Here is a 15,066-nt window from a genome sequence, read left to right on the forward strand (position 1 = left end):
AAGAAGGAAGGAAGGAGAGATAAAGAAAATAAATTATAAAATATGCTTTCACATATAGTTACCACTGAGGTGCTCTTTATTCTTTTGATTGATCCAGATTTCCACCCAATGCCATTTTTCTTCTGCCTAAAGGATTTTCTTCAACATTTCATGTAGTACAGGTCTACTGGAGACAAGTGACCTCAGCTTTTGTAACTGTTCTTTATTTTTTAAGTCACAGTCATTGGAAATAAACTTGCTCATTGATAGGTTCTTTTTTCCTTTAGCACTTCAAAGATTCTGCCCTCTTGCTTCCAGCTTGCCATGGTTCAGAAGCCAGTACTGTCTCATCCTTGTTCCTTTGTACTTAACATGTTTTACTGTGTCTTTTCTCTCTGGTTGCTTGTAGGATTTTGCTATTGTTTGAAAGAAAATGGACCATAATATATACCTTGTGGTATCCTTGCTATTTCTCGTGTATGGGATTTGTTGCGCTTCCTGGGATTGTAAGTTATAGTTTTCATTGAATCTGGGGATTTTTGTCTCACCTCCTTAAATACTCCCCTCATCTTCTGAGGACTCCAGTTATGCAGATATTACTCATTTGGAGTTTCCCCACCACTCAGTTATGCTCTGCTCATTTTTTTTCCAGTTTCTTCCTATCTTAGTTATGTTTCTTGCTACTGAGACAAAATACCCAACACCCAAAGTTAGAGGAGGAAAGCTCGATTTCAGCTCATAGTTTGTAGAAGTTTCAATGCATAGTTGGCTGGCTCCAAGTCAGAGCGGTAGGGCAGTGGAGCATCACAGAGGAGAAACAGTCCATGGCAGGGCAGGCAGGAGTCAGCAAGCAGGAGGCAGCAGTAGCAGCCTGCCTTCTTTCTGCCCCTTATATTTCATCCAGACTTTAAGACTGCTGATTGTTGCCGCCCATACTCAGGGTGGGGCTTCCATTATGCACATCCTGAGTCCCAGCGTCACACCCTTAAGCCACCTTCACACACCCTAATCCATCCAGCTTCAAAACTCCCCACCTATGACCACATGAGGCTTTGGAGCAACATCTAGATATAAGGCATAACTCTCTTTTTTGTGTTTAATCTTGAGTAGTTTATATGGCTACATTTTCAAGTCACTAACCCTTTCCTTCTGTGTGCCTATGTGACATTAATCCTATCCAACATATTTTCTATATCAGACACTGTGGTTTTCATTTCTGGAAATTTTATTTAATCTCCTCACTACCCTTGGTAGTGGGGATTGAACCCAGAGGTATTCTACCATTGAGCTACATCCCCAATCCTTTCTATTTTTTATTTTGAGACAGAGGCTTGCTAAATTGCCCAGGCTGCCCTTGAAATTGTGAATCCCTTGCTTCTGTCTCCTGAGTAGCTGAGATTACAGGCACCTTGCCTATCTGATTTGAGTCTTTTTATACTTTTACCTCCTGGGCTGTTAAATCTTTCTTCTTTGTGCTTGGAACATGAAAAACAACCACCACCATTTTAATACTTTTGTCTGCTGGTACTTCACTAGATGTATGTTGGCTTGTTGCACTAAATCTTTTCTTTTTTCCTCCTTAGTGTTTTTCTTCTTTGTATGTTGACAAATTTTAATTAGGTGCCAGCCATTATTAATTTTATCTTAAGTTTTGGGTATTTGTGTATTCCTATGAAAATTCTTGAACTTTGTTTTGGGACACAGTTAAAGTACTTATAAAGAGTTTGAGCCTTTTGAGTCTTGCTCTTAAACTGGCAAAAGTCTCCTAAGTGCTCTACCTATGTTGTTTTCTCACCCATATGCATTGATGAGGACTCAGCTGAACACTCCAGGAGGACCCACTAGCAATCACCAGAGTGCACCCCCACCTTGGTTTTCTGTCCTGAGAACTCAAGCTGCCTCGTCCTACACTCCTAGCAACATCTCTTCAAATCAGGGAGATCACCAGTCTCTACCTGGGTCCCTGCCCCTATGTTGATACAGGGACCCTCCACAAGCAGAATCCTAGGGTGGTTACATGGCCAACCCCATTTATCTCCCAGGTTTTGGGGACACCTGCTCTTCATGAGCTAATGTCCTGTGTCTTGAACACCATTGTTTACATATTTCTCTTGACGGATCAGTGTTTGGGTGAGAGGGTAAATTCAGTCCCGGGTGCTCCATCTGGGCCCACATAAAAGATTTATGTAGTTATTAATAGTTCCTCCTTTCATCCACAAAAGTGTCTTGGTCTGTACATTATATTTCACTGACACTCTCTTTATAGGTAACATGCACCAACTTTGCAAATTGGTTTGATGCAAACATGTTTGCTTTTAATAACATTTCCCCTAACAATCAGACAGAAACCTTTCTTAAAGCACTAATGTGAGAGAAGCACATCTTTCCTGGGTCTTCCAGATAATCAGTGTAAGATAGGTGGAAGCTATGATACTTCAGAAATTATTTTTAGTCTCACTTTTCTAATTTGCTCCCAAGGCACTGCAGGGAAACTAAATACATCCTTGAACTGCACTCTTATCCTGAAGCATAAGGAATTCAGGACATGGAGGCAGTGGAAGGCAGTATTTTAGATCTATGTCAAGAGAAAATTCCTAACTCCCTTCTTTATCCTCAGTATTAAGACAACAGAAATATGATTAACATGGTTGCTAAATGAAAAAAAGATATGAACAACCAAAATCCACAATTTTCTAGGCGATATGATTAAACCTGTATTTGAACTAAAACTCTGAAATAAATATAACTAGCAACACTTAAAAACAAACGAGAAAGACTCTCCATTTAGCCTCCCAAAATAAAAATTAGGGAAGAGAATGGACTTGCAGAGAAAATGATTAGGCCTCTACAAGACATAATTTCGAAACATTAACCTTATTTCTATGGGTCTTAAGGAGTAGCTATTAGGAATGCCGTATGCAGCTCAGCAACGGCTCCATTTCACATTCGAGGCAGGCTGGAAGTACACAAATCGGGAGCTGGGCTGCGGGAAATGTAACGGACCCAAACAGCCGTGCGTTGTAAGATAAACGACTGCGTTTGTGGGCAACAGCGTCTTGCAAACTATGGAACGTTTGGCAAGCAAATGCTTTTCTTCCTTCCTGTGAAAGACAGTGACTTTATTACACCTAAGAACTAATATTTTCCCTTCAGGAGTACGTGTGTGTGTGTGTGCATGGTGAGGGAGAGAAGGAAGAAGGCGGGAAATGGGAAGAAGGGAAGGAGAGAGATTGATTTGAACCCTTCGGTTGTTACTTGGATACTCAGAACACAAAGTACTGTATCATATAGGTCGTTCTGTATCATTCTGTTACATCTTAAGCAACAGAAAGCACAGCTCAAAAAGATTTAAACCATGAAGACAATCTATTGTCTCACATAACTGAATGGTCCAGGGAGGTTCTGGTATAGCTTGATCTAGAACAAAGGTATGAGCTCTCTGTCTCTGTCTCTGTCTCTGTCTCTGTCTCTCTCTCTCTCTCTCTCTCTCTCTCTCTCTGGCTCTCTGGCTCGCTGTCTATGTCTCTGTCTCTCTGTCTGTCTCTCTCCCCACCCCCAGTCTCTCTCTTTGTGTTGTATTGTATTTTCATATTTCAACATTTTCAGTGGGCAAGCTCCGCCTTCCTGGTTCCCAGATGGCAGCAGAAGCTGAGGGCCACATTCTTCTCCTACAGGGCCAGTGAATGAAGGAGATAACGGCTGCAGGACGTCACATCAGGAATCTCCCGCAGAAGGAGCTTGTGCTGCCAGAGGCATCAGCCTGTGTCTCTTCCTGTCTCCTTTGTCTCACTGCTTGAGTGGCTCTGTTCTGTGCCTCCCTGAGCCAATCACAAAAGCAGAGGAGTGGAATATGCTTGTCAGTGGGAAGCTAGGGAAGAACCTGCCCCAGCCTTCTCTCACCCAATAAACAACCCAGGTTGAACTGCTGGAAGAGGAGGAGAGAAGTTGGGAGACAACTGGAAAATGCCCCTCAGAGAAGTGTGTCCAGTAACAAGACTTCGCAGAAGACCGGGCACGGGCCGCTGGAGCCCACTCTGAACTGTGCTGCTGATGGGCCCAGGTGTCTTCTGGACTGAAAAGTTCCGCCTGGGGAAACATTCCATGGAGAAGCCGGGTGAACTCAGGAGTGCAGGTTCTCTGAGGGCAGAACGAGGCTGTCTGCAGAGCCAGTGGTGGGAGGGGACCCAGAAACCAGAGAACTTAAAGCAGAAGAGCTTCAAGAGAAAACAGAACTCCAAGAAGAAAGGAGGGTCAGGAAGTGGACCACATCCTGCGACTCCTGGAGAAATTTTCCTTGGGTGTTGGGGAAGTCCTGCTTTGTTTCACAGATCTAAATTCTCAGGGTGCTGGCGTTCTCCGGCTGCCTTGTAGCACCGAATGCACTTGTGCAGCTCTGGGAAGTGGTGCTGCGACAGCCCGAGGCGGCCGAGGTGAGCAGGGGGAGCGGGGCTGTGACGACCTTTCACCATTTACCTGGCACAGCTCTGAAAGCTGGGCTATTTTCTAATATCATAATAAGCACACTGAGGTACAAAGAGATTAAGAGATGTGTCTGGCTGTAGAGTGTGTACTTTCCATTGCTGTGTTTACCAAGTGTGTGATAAACCCGCAGCCCTTTCCAAACACACGAAAAGAAGGATTTTTCGACTCTTGAGCTGTCCACAAACAAGCAAAGATTGCTTCCTACTATGAAGAGCCAATGAGCCAAGAAGGCTCCTTGGAAAGAACATAGAAATGGAGACTTGAGGAATTAGGCGATGACTTTCACGTCAGTCACTGAGTCTTTATCTCATCCGTGCTGAGCGAGGAAGCAGCCAATCAAACGCTCTTTGGAATCACCTGGCATATTAACTACAATTACCAGCTCTAAGCACGGAAAGAACCTCTGCCACTTGGAACTGGCGCTCATTACACAGTTTGAGTCCAAAGCAGATCAAGTCCTGCTCTAAGCTCAAGACTTTTGCAAACATCTGATTAGAAAGTGGCAAAAAGAGTTTACATTTTGTCTAAGTACGATTCCCTGCCACTGTCTTTTCAAAAGTTTTAGTGAGCGTCATGGTTCCTCTCAACCGAATTTAGTAATCCTGTCAGACCTCACACGAGGGGATTTGAACCAAAATCTGTACATATAAAGCAGCTGGAAGCTTATGTGAAGGATAAATTCAGCTTTGAAAGAAGGCAGTGAGAAGAAAAACCCAGTATCAGTACCAATGAAGGACGTTTGTCTTTTGTAAAATGCCAAAGTCATTTTCAGAACAGTGCTTTCACATTGTGCTGCACGCTGATTACTTTGAAAAGAGCAAAAACAAGAATCAAAAAGCAGTCGTGACAGATGAAGCATGAAGAGCAGAGGGAGGAGGAAGAGAAGCACCATGCCTATGACCGGCAACAGATCCTGCATCTGAACGGCGGGCCAGTGGATAGCTTCCATGGTCCCCAGTGATGACCCCAAAACTCCATGACACTTTTCAGAATATAAAAAAATTTACTTCCCTTTTATTGTGTTTTCAGTTATAGAAATGCAGTATTTACAGATCAGGGAGCATGATGCCCCTGATTTGCTTCAAAATAATCCGGGAGGAGAATGGAAAGTAGGAGGTGGAGGTGAAACAAGTTTGGCTATGAGTTGCTGTAGGGAATCTCACGGGTCTCCAGTTGTACCCTGGAAAGGAACAACGGTGAGCATGAGGAAATAAAGACAAGAGCTGGGTCAGGTGGAGGCGACCCCTTACCTCATCAGTAAGAGGACCTAACTTCAACAGTAGCGGCATTTATTTAATACTCTTGCGAAGTTAGTATCGCGAGAGGTAATGTTGCCTAGCGACGAACGACTGTAATTGTCCAGGCACGATGTCCTTCTCAAGACTGAGGTGTCTCGACTGCTTCCGGCACTCTGGCTCTGTCCTGCCCTCACACTTACGACCAATTTCCAGCTGCAGTGGCTCCCAACAAGTTGCTAAGTGACCAAAATGGGAGAGGGGTTAGGGGTGAAGGTGTGTGGAGATGACACCTTAGTAAGTGCTAAAATGTTCCATGGTGAAACATTTCAATAAAACATTGTTATTTTACAACTACTAGCAAATGCTAAAATGTGATACACCGATATTTTATTGCCAAATTACTTTTGTTTTATGAAAAGATGTATAAACGTTCTCAAAAAGAAACCGCTGTCACTTCGTGGTGCACATTCTAGGTACCCTGCGTTGGACTCACGTGTAGGACCTCGCAATGCCGACCTGTGCTACCCGGGACTCTTCTAGCAAGTCTCATTACAGGTTTCCTGAAGAAGGAGAGGCAGCCTTTCCAGATAATAGCAAAAACTCGCCACCGAAATACATGCATGTGCCTGAGAAAGGAAGCGTGTGGGCTGGAGTCGAGGAAGCCTTGCCCACACCTTGCTGAGTTTCCCAGTCACCCATGGGCATGCCGGAAGTCCTGACTTCCACAGGTAATGACTCTTTAAATGATCCCAGCACAAAGAATGTGTGGTTGTCTGTTTGGTGGATCAGAGCGGGCTTGCTGCAGGAGGTCTGTCCTGGTTAAGGGTCACTAGAGGGACAAATTTAATAGGAAAAAGATCATATATATGTTTTACTAAGTAACCTTATAATGTCCATCTGTGGAATCAGAGGTGGAAGAATGTAAAATGGCCCTCTGCATGCTGGAGAATGAGAGGATCCATCAAAAGTCGAAGGCCTGCAGCTCACTGCAGGGTCCCGTGAGAGTCCATGCCAGAAACCCGAAGGGTCTGTCTGGGCTGGAAGCCTGAAGATCCCGGAGATGAATGGCCAAAGGTGACGGCAAAGACCAGAGCTCCTCTGAAGTGGGAAGAGGGAGTAAGACTTCCTTCTTCTTTTCCCTTTTCTCTGTCCAGGCTACAAGCCTATTGGCTGGTACCATACACATCCAGGTTGGGTCCTGTCTTTGGTGTGTTGTCTACACGTCAGTCCACCCTCTACAGACCTAACCAGGGTCTCACTAATCCATCATGCCTTCCTCAATCCATTCAAAATGATATCACAATTAACTACTGCAAGTCACTCCTTGTCAATGTGACAGCCAGACACATTTCCTTAAGCCATAAACTTCAAACACAACAGCAATTTCATAATTATGTCTACCATGATACAATTTTCTTGCATACAAACAGAAGCATACTAATTTCCTCCCCAGAATAGAAAGCAAAGTTTCTCTTTGAGTGTTACTCTTCTCCTAGCACTTCATAATTTCAAAATTATAATACAGATTTAACAATACTTAAGAACAATACTATCTATCAACATTACGGTACAACAAAGATACCTGCTTAATATGTGCAAACATATGCATAAGCATGGTAACAAAATATGAAAGAAAATTATAATTAAAATCTTTATTTCTGTAACAGGTCACGTGATCATAACTGCTACCTATTCTATATTCCCTTGACTTTCAACAAGCACCTGCTTCTTTACCTGTTCCTGAAGATCCTGGGCCATTTGTTATCCTGGGGTTGTAGTTTCCTATTAACTTTAATATCAGAGCATGGTAATACTAAGCGTCACCCTAAGGGACCTTCTGCACTCCAAATATATTCTTCCTTTTTTCCATGGTGAAGTAAGAGTCCAATTTTCTGCTTGGTGGTCCAGATCAATCGCCCCTCTGAACACTGTAAGTTCCTTTTTAGCTTGTTTCCACAGAGGCATGAGGAGCCTCAAATGACCATGGGGGAGACCGAGCCAGCAGTTCAATGGAATCAGTGTTGTGCTTCTAGGTACAAGCTTTTCACACCTCTGGAACTAAGATGTCTTGGCCAGCTAAGTGTAAGGTTGCAGGAATAAGAAGCAAAACTTTTGCTATGGATCACTAGGGAGAATAGTGAATGGTAACATCACTACTTCCACCCCTTGGTTCTTGGACCCACACATTCTGGCTGAAGAAGAAACAATATCATATAGTAGAGGCTGATTCAAAGCATATAGTGCCTCCTAGAGGACCTTACCTCAGTCCTACAAGGTAGTGCCACCTGGCTGGCACTGAACTGTATCTGCGAAAGGCTATTCCACCTTTCTATGAATCAAGCTGCTTCTGGCTGGTGAGGTCATGGTAAGATCGGTGAATGAGGATTACGTTCAGGGAAGGTAAATCAATGCCTAGAATAAGTACTTATTCCAGGGAGGACAAAGCACTGCCTTTCTAGGATGGAAGCAGCCCAATGTAATAAACCTGCCACCAGATCACAGATTGGCTGCCCCAGCAGATGGTGCCGTATCAAGGACTCAGTGCTGGTCTCTGTTGCGGGCAAAGCTCTCGCCAGATGAGCCTTGGTGGGCGGAAGTTCATTTTGCTGAGCCCATGTTGCATAACCTCTAGCCCTGTCACCATGCTGGCCACTTTGTTCACGAGCCCATGGGGCAATGACAGCGGTGGATGAAGGAGAAAATGGACTGCTGGCCATGGAACAGGTCATTCTATCTACTCAATTGTTAAAGTCCTCTTCTGCTGAGGTCCCACTTTGGTGAGCATTTATATGGAACCCAAATATTTCTACATTCTTCACCCCTATGGAGAGGTCTAGCTACATACCTCTTCCCCAGATATCTCTGTGACCAATATCCCAGCCATGTGCCTTCCAAGTCCCTGAACACTTGGCCAGACCAATGGGTACATAGTCACATATCTGGCCATTTTTTCTTGCAAAAATATATGGCCAGGTGCACTGCCTGAAGTTCTGCCCACCGTGATGGATCTCCCTTCACCAAATGCAACAACTTATCCTTCACCTTAGAGGTGGACGCCCCACATCACTGCACTCCTGGAAATTTCACTGAGATAGAGGGACCTTGAATTTTACTTTGATTTATTTCCCACCCTCTGGCATGCAGAGGTCTTACTAAGTCCAGAGTGGTTGTTAGCTCCTGCTTACTTGGCCCAATCAGCATAATATCACAAATGTAATGGACCAATGTGATACCTTGTAGAAGAGAAAGATGATCAAGATCCCAGCAAACTAAGTTGTGACACCGGGCTAGAGATATTCATAATATAAGCCTGAGGTAGGACAGTGAAGGTGTACTGCTGGCCTTATCAGCTGAAAGTAAGTTATTTCTGGTGGGCTTTATGGGTAGGTATGGAGACAAAGGCGTTTTCCAAATCAATAGCTGCATACCAGGTACCAGGATATGTGTCAATCTGCTCAAACGAGGAAACGACATCTGGTACTGCAGCTGCGTTTAGAGTCACCACTTGATTAAGCTCACAGCAGTCCTCTGCTGTTCTCCAGGGCCCATCTGCTCCTGCACAAGCCAAACAGGAGAGTAAATTGGGAATGAGTGGTAACCACCAACTCTGAATCCTTTAAGTCCTTAACAGCGGCACTAATCCATGCAACCCCTCAAAGTATGCAATTTGGTTTTGATTTGCTATTTTCCCAGGTAGAGGCAACTCTAATGGTTTCTATTTTGCCTTTGCAATCACCTCACACTACAGATTAGAGACCAATGTGAGGATTCTGCCACCTACTGAGTATATCTATGCCAATTATATACTCTGGAACTTGAAAAATGATTACAGAATGGATTCTGGACCCACTGTGAGTTGGACCTTGGCTAGAACTTGATTGAGGACTTGATCTCCATAGGCTCCTACTTTCACTGGAAGGCCACAGAGACGTTTCAAATCTCCTAGAATCAATATTAGTTCAACCAAGGGGCTGGGGATTTAGCTTAATGGCACAGCTCCTGCCTGGCAAGTGTGACATTGTGAGTTCAATTCCCAGTACCAGAAAAAAAAACAAATATTAGTTCAACCAGTGTCCAGTAGTCCCCAAAATATCTGATCATTTCCCCTTCCCAATGCACATTTACCCTGGTAAAAGGCTTTACATTCTTTAGGGGAAAGTTGACCACATAACTTTTTTTGGTAGTGTACCAGGGTCCTTCCTCAAGGGGACCCAGCCTCCCATTCATTCAAGGGATTCTGGGTCTGCAAACTGGCTCAAATCTGAGAATTGGTTGAGGGGCCAACCAATTGTTGTTACAACTTAAAGTAGATTTTTGTTCATTTACCCTGAAATTTTTCTGCTTATATAAGTCCAGGAAAAATTTAGTAGGCTTTCTATTTCACTTTGGAGAACACCATGACCAATTGGTCAGCATCATGGGTCTACACATGTCAGACCATCCTGATCATTGCTTTGCTCTGTTGTCCTTTACTGTAAGTACACACACCTTTGTCTTTGGGGGTTGAGTGCAACCACTTGACCCCTGTTACTCTTGGATCCAATTAAAGCCATCACCTTTAAGTTTACCAAATGAGTGTCTGCAGTCCCCACTATAAGATCTGACATACAAAGAAAAGCAATGACAAGGGTCTTCAAGAAGAGTTCCCCTCCCAAATCTGTTTCTTAAGGTATTAGTGAGGGGTACATTACCTGGAACCTCCAGTGTGTGGGATTAGGTTTATCCTGAAAAATCTCCTCCGGCATTCCCAGTTCCCCCATCAGCAGTAAACCAAGACTCTTAGGTGGCTCTAACAGTGGGCCATCTTTTCATCCATGCTTCTTCCAAACAGCCAGATTAACTACTTACACATCTGAACTCCAAACACTGCAACATTCAATTCAGAAGCTCTGCTTCAAGGGCGCATATCAGGAAACTCAACCTGGTCCAGGCTTATGTTTCTGCTACCTTTATCCCAGACCCTTAAAATCCATTCAAATACTTGTTCATCAGACCTCTGCCTATAAGAGTTAGAAAATTCTTTGGGAGCACAGCAGACCTTCTTATGGGTCATGCTGTACACCTCATCTCTACCACTCTTCTGAGACTTGAGCCTGGCTAAAGACCTAGAACAAAAGCGGGTGATGAGGGTGGGTCCTGAGGAGCATCAGCATTATTTTGCTCGGTAACTGCATCAGGCAACACAGGACTGGTTTCTTCATATACAGGAGAGGCCATCACTCTGAGGGGAGGGGAGTGGGATGCCTCCACCACTGAGGGCAGGGAAATCCCTTCCTTTGGGAAAATACACTCATCGGTTTTTAAGAGCTCAGTGATCTCAGGCTTATCAGGATCCTCCTAAATACCTCCATCTCAATTATGAGGTCCCATTCTTTTCCAATCAGCTATACTTTGGTCAAATTATGAGGGCTTGTGTTTGGATTTCTGCAGTGTTAGCCCTGCAGCTAAAGGGAAGAACATTCTCTTTCAGGACACACTGAGAAACCTTTAGATTATGTATGTGTATCTGGAACTGGGAATTTTAATCTTTTATCTCATTTTCCTATATTAGTTTGTCTTCATACTTAGAAGTCTTTAAATTGTTTACGCATGTCTGGAACTCATGATTTGTTTACTAGTTCATCCAGAGATGCTAAGAGCAATTAGCCAGCATCATTATATTTCCCACGCTTCAAAAAATTTAATAGTATTATATATTGTCCCAGTTACTTTTCTCATTGCTGAGACAAAACACCTGACAGCCAAAGTTAAAGGAGGAAAGGTTTATTTAGCTTACAGTCTGCACAGGTGTCAGTCCATAATTGGCAGGCCCCAAGGCAGGGTGGTACATGGCAGAGGGCAACAGTTCATGACAGCGGAAGAAACCAAAAGCAGCAAGAGAGGAGGGGAGATCAAACCTCTTTCCCTCCTTCATACTGTATATAAACTACCCGCCCTATGGCTGGTGTACACTCACACCCTTAGTCTCAGCATTAGACCACAAATCAGTGACAAACTGTAGATTCAGATGCCTCTGAAAGGCCAGCCCCTCATGATCACATGAGGCTTTGAGGGGACATCTGGACACAAACCATAATATGGAGAGTCATTAAATTCCTTTCCTCTTGCCCGCAGGATTAGGATAATCAAATGGATCTACACTGTATTACTTTAAACAGTTCATGCCACAGACTACCAGTACTCTGTGCTTTATCAGGAGAGACCACGGCAACATCAGGTCTTATCAAATTAGGAAGGCAACTCCAGGAACCACTAAACCCATTAAAGAAATTCATCCTTACAATTCTGTTTCTCTAGATCTACTCTTGGCACCAAAGTCTGTACCAGTTAGGGTTCACTAGAAGAAAAGATATAATTAATTCTGGTGCTCCCCCCCCCAGATAGCTTATAAGTAGCTTTACAATGGCTATGGAATAGGCAGTGGGTGAAAGAACGCAAAATGGCCATCTGCACGCTGGAGACTTGGAGGATTCAAGACAAAAGTCGAAGGCCTGGAGGTCACTGCAGTCTCTGGTGCAAGTCTGCATCAGAAAGCTAAAGGGTCTGCATTATGAGGCTGAAGAGTCTGTGCCAGGAGCCTGAGGGACTGGAGAGGAATGCAGTCATGCTCCATTCGTGAATGCTTCTGTTCGCTAACAATTCATCGCATAAGCAAAAGTGGTTGGCAAAATTTTGCTTCCGTTCCCAAACTCTGCACTGGGTGAAAAACAAGACCGTGGCCATCTTCTCCACACAAACACAAACTCAGCGATCTTCCTCGAACTTGTAAAACAAATTAAGTTCATAAACTGAGGCACCACCATACCCACAAGCAACGGCAAAGAGCAGTGTTTCTCCAAAGCAGCAACAGGGGCGAGACTTCCTTCTCATTCCCTTTTCTCTGTCCGGGTTACAAGCCCAGCTGTTGGTGCTGCCCACATGGGGTGGGTCTTCCCTCTTCTTTATTGCCTACGCATCAGTCATCCACAGACACCCCAGGGTCTTACTCATGCCCTAGGCGTTTCCTAATCCATCCAAGCTGGCAGCACAATGACCTGTCACAGCTCTTTCTGCAGCACCTCCTGGCCCGTTCCCCACTGGCCGGCCATGGCGGCTTCCTGGCTGCGCCCCAGGAGCAAGCACTCCAGGAGTCACTTTCATCCAGCCCCCAACAGTACACTAATTCCTCTTCAGTTCTAATAACCACTTCCACTCCTGACTTGGAGCGATGGCCTCAGAGTTTGAGGTTGCCTCTGCGTTCCCTGTGAGTCCTCCGACATGATCTTTAGCAACCTGGGTGTCACTCTGCTGCTGTCATGCTTTAGATCTTAAACGCCCCCCCCAAAATTTCATGAGCTTGAAGGATGATTGAATCACGGTGGTGCTATAACCATCAGTGGATTCATCCATTGATGAGCTCAGTAGATGTGCTGTCAGGAGGGGAGACCTGACTGGAGGTGGGAGTCAGACCTGGAAAATGGCACTCTTGTCCAGGATCCTTTCTTCCCTCTCTCTGCTTCCTGATGGCCATGGGTACCTTCCTTTACCAGGCCTCTATTTCTGCCTTGGAGTCAGCTGGCCATGGGCTGAAACCATGAGCCCAAATAAATTTCTCCTTTGACTTGGGTGTTTTGTCCCAGTGACAGAAAAGTAGCTAAGACATCTACCATGTCATCAGCAACAGCAATAATAATAATAATGATGATGATAATAATAACTCATTTTCGGTCAGATACATGGTAAATGTTTTTTATGCATTATCTTCAGAGAACCCCTATGACAAGGTTGTTATTTTTAATCTTAATTTTGTAGATGAGGAATGTGAGGCTTTAAAAGGTTATATAACTTGCTCAATGCCACAGAGTAAGTAAGTGGTAGAGACAGAATTTGAAGAGTTATCTAACCCTATATTTAAGCTATTATTATTTCTCCCAAACCATGAATACAGAACCCTTCTTCAGTGTGCAAGTAAATCAAAACTGACTACAGGGAACCGTGTGCTTGCAGAACTACTAGAAGGAAGAGCGAGTCGGAGGACTGCCACCCTGCAGTGCTGGTCACATGGCCTCGAGCAGGAGTCAGAGCTCAGGGAGCTGCTGGTGCCCACAGAGGTCAGAAAGCTGCAGATGTCCCTGCTGGAAGAGACAAGCCCTTTCCCAATATAAGCAAGAAAGGAAAGAAAAGACCTAAGTCCATGCAATTGGAAATGGAAAACAACAGACACTGCCAAAATAAGCAGTATTACTAACAACAACTTCACAAACTTGTATGCCAATGAACTGAAGAATTCAGAAGAAATGCAAATTACTAGATATGTATAAATTAACAAAACTGAACCAAGAAGATTTAAAAATGCTGAATAATCCAATTACAGCCAGTGAAAAGGAAGCAGTGATAAAAACCCTCACAACTAAGAAAAGCCCACCTCCAAATGGATTCACTGCTGAAATCTACAAAAATTTCACGGAAGATCTAACACCAATACTCCTCAAGCTCTTTAGTGAAACTGTAAGTTAAGGAGTACCCTAAAGTCATTCCTGGAAATACCATTAACCTGACTCCAAAACCAGAAAAGGGTCCAACTAAAAAAATGAAGTATAGGCCAATCTCTTTAATAAATATTGGTGCAGAAATATTTAAGAGGTGGCAAACAAAATGTAACGCATCATCAAAGAGATCACACATTATGACTAAGTAGGCTTCATCCCAAGAATGGTTCAACATATGCAAATTAATAAATGTAATATATCACATAAACAGGAACAACTACAAAATTCATATGATCATCTCAATAGATGCAAAAAAGCCTTTGATGGAATCTAATATCCTTTCATGATAAAAACATTGAAGAAAATAGGTATAGAAGATATCTCAGTCTGATAAAAGGCGCTTATGACAAACTTACTCCCAACATCATATTAAATGGGGAATAACTGAAGGCTTTCTCTCTAAAATCAGGAAAACACAAGGATATCCACTGTCACCACTCCTGTTCAATGCAGTACTCAACACATTAGCAAGAGCAATTAGCAAGGCAATAAAAAGAAGGAAAAGAGATATGTATAAGAAAGGAAGAAGTCAAATATTGTTATCTGCAGGTGACATGATTCTATACACAGAAGGCCCCAAAAATCTACAAAAAGATTTAGAATTAACATTCAAATGCAAAGAGGTAGCAGGATACAAAATCAACACAAAAAAACCAATATTGTTTCTATATACTAATAATGATCCACAATAGCACTAAGGAAAATGAAATACTTAAGAATTAACTTTAGGAAGTAAAAGACTTCTACAGGGAAAACTATAGCACTCTGAAAAAGGGAAACAAAGAAGACATTACAAAATGGAGAGCTCAAGACCGGTCTGGGCAGTCGGTGCCTGGGAA

The 15,066-nt window shown here is 43.5% G+C and overlaps 1 pseudogene; it reads right to left on the reverse strand.

Moving 5' to 3' along the window:
* LOC102023278 overlaps window positions 1-12,787 on the reverse strand; it is a 16,577-nt pseudogene extending 3,790 nt beyond the window's left edge.
* Between the last annotated feature and the right edge of the window lie 2,279 nt (window positions 12,788-15,066).

The sequence above is a fragment of the Chinchilla lanigera genome, unplaced genomic scaffold (genome assembly GCF_000276665.1).
Source record: "Chinchilla lanigera isolate Chin_1 unplaced genomic scaffold, ChiLan1.0 scaffold00099, whole genome shotgun sequence".
NCBI lineage: Eukaryota > Metazoa > Chordata > Mammalia > Rodentia > Chinchillidae > Chinchilla > Chinchilla lanigera.